Source organism: Marmota marmota, unplaced genomic scaffold, assembly GCF_001458135.2.
Source record: "Marmota marmota marmota unplaced genomic scaffold, marMar, whole genome shotgun sequence".
Taxonomy (NCBI): domain Eukaryota; kingdom Metazoa; phylum Chordata; class Mammalia; order Rodentia; family Sciuridae; genus Marmota; species Marmota marmota.
In genome coordinates this window covers 35,354,921-35,359,993 of record NW_026000211.1, presented here as the reverse complement: position 1 = coordinate 35,359,993, position 5,073 = coordinate 35,354,921, and positions in this window count along the sequence as shown.

Sequence of the window (5,073 nt, the reverse complement as noted above, 5' to 3'; positions counted from 1 at the left end):
ATAATGTTCAAGTCTAAGTAGTTTGTAGCATTTCTAGTAGTTTCTTGGTCTATGATTGTATCTAGAATTAAAACCTAATTACACTTAATGATGATGATATAACAGAATGTCTTTAGTGAATTCAAATTGTTAAATTAAAATCTGCAAAACATACCTGTATTTAAAATTTATTCTGAATTAAACCTGTGTTTTCACTTGTATTCTTTCTCCTGCAACCTTCCTCATTGCATTTAAATTTAAATTTTAGTTTCTTGTGCTAAAAACAACAGTATCCTCCTTTCTTTAATCTAAACTTCCATTACATGAGCAAATTATACCTCCAAAAATTATCTTCAATCCAACCATCTCTCTTCTATATTTTGCTTTCTGAAATGGTGTGTCAGAAGAGCAGTAGGAGATTTTGTTTGAACAATTAATCAGGTGGTGTTCTTTTATTGCTAGTGGCATTCCATGATGTCTAATAGCTGTGGATAAACTCCAAAATCTTTACAATGACCTACCAGTTTATTATTCTCTGGCCTCTGCCTATGTCTTCAGCCTCATTTCTAATATATTTGCCCTCTTCTAGTCTCCTTCAATGACTTTTTTACTCTTTCACAAGCCTCCTGAACTACTTCTTTTTTCTACTTTAATATTTGAACTGCTATACACACTTCCCCATCTCTCTACTTTTTCACATCATTTTGATCTCTACTTCCTTTTCACTATTTAGGAAGGTCTTCTCTGATTACCTGTCTAAAATATCAGAGGACTGTCTGCCATTCTTACATATTACCCCCTTGATTTTTCTTAATATTTGCAGCACAAAAGTATATTCATTTACTTACTCATTACACTTCTTTTCCTGTGATGGGAGGTAATATAATGACGGAAGGATGCTTACTTTGTGCCTATCTACGACTATATCCCTAGCATCTGGATAAGTGATGGCTACATAATAAAACTTCAAGAAATATTTGTGGAATGACTGAAGCAATTAAAATGTAAGTTAATAAATGACTATTTAATTGATATATGGATAGTTATGGAATAAATATTGTAATTCTCTGAAGTAAGGCAACAAGAATTTAGAACAGAGATGATAGAACATAAAATTTTGCCCAGAGAGAATTGGTGACATGACAGTTGATAAGTTATAAGGACAGAGAGATCCTAGGGAAAGACAGCTTGCATTTTGGGCCTCTTTTTACAGGAAACTCGTGGTAGCACTATTCTAGGGAGAACAATATATATTATAAACAGATTACACTTTTCCTGTGTGATATGAAATGGAAAATTTGAGGTTGAAATAGATAGTTGATCAGAAGAGAATGAGATTGTCTACAAATTCTGGAATTTAAGTGAACCTCTGGAAATTAATCATGAAAAAATACCAAGAAAGTATTTAAAGCCTCTCATTCATGTGAATGTATTAATAACACAAGATGATCAATGGTATTATATCAAAAAAATCATATAGGAATGATTAATACAGGAACGCATAGAATAAGAGAATAAATTTCAAAGAAACACAATTCAATAGTACGCATTCATCCTAGTTCAGAAATAAAAATTAATTTGGGGAATCATGAGACATTTGGCCCCTGGATAGTATTCACTGCTGTGTGAGGTAGAAGTAATGTAGTAGACTTTTCATAAAGTAGATGGACTATCTCTTGAGAGTAACTGCTTCTCTGTTCTTTTATTCCATGGTCATCAAGTAATCTTTTGATCAATAATTAATTTTCTTATACAGTTCAAATACCAGGAGGTGAGCTGCCCTAGCTAGAAAATGTGATCACTAGAGTAAATTAATATATTGAAAATCTGATTTATTTATCAGTCTCTTGTGAGTTTTATTAGTATCAAACCAATTTGGACTTGAGAGCATGAAAAAAAACAGTTTCTGAACTTTCAAGGTAGGATGAATATTTTATTTTGGCTATGATGAGTCTTTTGATTCAATTAGCCCAACTAATACCTAATTATATATTTTTATTTTAATTTCAACAAATTGTCTGATTTTTTCACATTTTTTAATGATATAAAATTGAGAATACTAATAGTTTCCTAGAACAATTAGTAGTAATTGTTGGCACAGAATTCTGGAGATAAGATTATGGGGCTATGATAATAATTTGAAAATAAGGGTCATATAATCCAGGAACTTATCAATATCCAAGTAAATCTCATTTCTTACTATTTAATGATAAACTATAATCCTGTTTACTGTTTAACTTTACTCAATTTTTCTCTGGAAAATAAACTAGAAGATAAGCCCTTGAATGAAATATTATTATTTTAAATTATTTATTATGAACAATGGGTTAGGAATTTTGCCAATGTTTAATTTTTAAAAATTCTGCTGAAGTATTGTGTTTTAAATGTTTATACTTAAAATTTTTTATACTTGAAATTTATACTTAAGATCTCTTATAATTTAAATTCCCTTAAATTTATATCTATATATTTTTAAAACTACATAGAAATTGCCACAATATCTAGCACATAATGTGTAAAATAGTAACAGAGTGTTGATTAAATGAAAGCTTTATGTGTCACGTTTACTTGTTTAAAATAATAAGGATTAACTTTGGTTAATTTTGGCAAAATTAGAAGGAAGAGAATAGCTCAATGATTCAAAAGAAAAGGTTGTAAATTAAGTATAAAGAAAATAGTGAAGTTGGGAGTGGCATACACCTGTAATCCCAGTGGTTTGGGAGGCTGAAGCAGGAGGATCTTGAGTTCAAAGCCAGCCTCAGCAATGGTGAGGTGCTAAGCAACTCAGTGAGACCCTGTCTCTAAAAAAAATACAAAATAGGGCTGGTGTTATGGCTCAGTGGTGGAATGCCCCTGAGTTGAGTTCAATCCCTGGTACTGCCCCTTCCAAAAAAAAAAAAAAAATAGAAAGAAAGAAGAGGAATTAGAGTACACTTCAAAATTTATGTCAGAGCATATTTAAAGATAGAGAAATATTAGATTACTTTTTAACACACTAGAATATTTACTTTCCTAACTTAATCCTATTTTTTAAAAAATTGTTTCCTTTTAAAAATGTCTATATTGTAAATTCATATATATTTGAATAACTAGTCATAAAAATATTATCTTAAACATCCAATCTCTATGGTAGCTAATAGAGGTGTTCATGAATTTGCTTTTTTATATAACAAAGTGAAATAAATGAGGAGTAAATTACTATTCAAAAGAAAACAGTAATGCAACTGTGATAAATGTAGGTTGCAGATATTAACAATCAATAGTTTAAAAGGAGCCATTTATTAGCATGCAAAAGAAAAATAGTGGATGAGGAAATAAAAACCAATAACTTTCCCCTTTCCAAATGTGTTGTAGTGAGATAAATGATCAAAACTAATACCTCAACCATCAGTATTTTTCTTAAGTGTAGAATTAACTAATTTACATGCATCAAACAGGAATAATTAAAAATTATATATATGGAATCATTATAAAAAATTAAATAGCAAATACATTTAAAAATTTCCAAAACATTATACCCTAATATTCCAAAATATTATACCACTTTAAATGATAGGTATTTAACAGAGATATAAAATCTGAAATTTATTATTGTAATCAGTAATAAATCTACATATTTTAAATGTTGCTATGGCAATGTTTTATTTTTAAAAAATTAAATGCAACATCATCAGGGTTAATGTCTGTTTCTAAAATGCAGATATGTACACAAACACACACACACACACATATACATACAATAGGGATATACACACACACACACACACACAAACACACACACACACACACAAACATACAGATACCAGGGATGATAGTCATTATATGGCTTATTGGTATAATTTCTGGGTCTCTTTCTATTTGGTTTATTATTCTTCTCATTATGGGTCATATTTTCATTCTTTCCTTGCCTAATAATTTTTGATGGAATGAATTTATGCTTATTGAACATTGGATATTTTTACATACCAAACATATTCTTGAATTTTGTTTTGCCAGACAATTAGGTTTCTTGGAAACAGTTGATCTGAAGGCAAAGCCAAAGCAGTATTTAATCTTGTATTGACATTTTCACTACTAATCCCATACTTCTTCAGTACTCTAGTCAATGTCCCATGAACTACATCATTATTATTCCTATTAAAGGAGTTATAAATTATTCATGTTCAAGAAACTTAGTCCAGTAGGAAAGTAATTGGTATCAGGAGTAGGGTTGAAACTCTATAATCTTATTGTACTTTAGTCAGAAAATTTAGTACCTAGGCTATCTAAGAGATTATAGAGTACAGGCTTTTCAAATATTACTGTTCATAAAAATCACCAGGGCTGATTCCCAGGTTTCAGAGTTTCTGATTTAACACGTCTAAGGTGAGCTACAAGGACATATTTTTAAAAAATTGCTCTCCATATGATGCTGAAGCAATGGTCTATAAATTACTGTGAGAAGCTGTGGTCTAAAATTTGAGAAAAAAAGATACATGGGGATTTGAACTGGAATTTATTATCATTTTATAGAGATAAATGGAAAAGACAACTTACTCAAATTCAGAGATAAAGAAAACTTCCAATAGGAGCTAACTTAAAGAATGTTTAAGAAATTGTAAGGCAAAATGACCAGTTTCTTTACTGGAAACAGTGTAATGATGGGAAGGAGTAGAAGAGATAATATGACACACTTAGGCAACAACAAATTGTTAAATAAGAACAGAGATTCATAAGAATATTTTTACAAAATCAATACTAAGCAAAGAGCTTACAAACAGAGACAGAAAAGTATTACAGAGATATCAATATTTTGTTAACCCAACACTAACTAGGCATCTAATAAAGTGTGTGAATTCCCTCTTAATTTTAATTATGACCATATCTAATAATAGATATTTTTATATGTACTTGTGAGAAATAGTGTCTTCTTCATATAATCAATACATTTGAAAGTTTTATATGTTTGGTATAATTAATTACATTTCTAATATTCCAAGGCCAAATTGATTTACTTTTCTAGCTAGTCATTTAGCATAGGTACCTTATAACTTCAGGTTCTACAATAGTCCTCAAAATACTTAACAATCCCTGAAGTTATTAGTCTATATGACT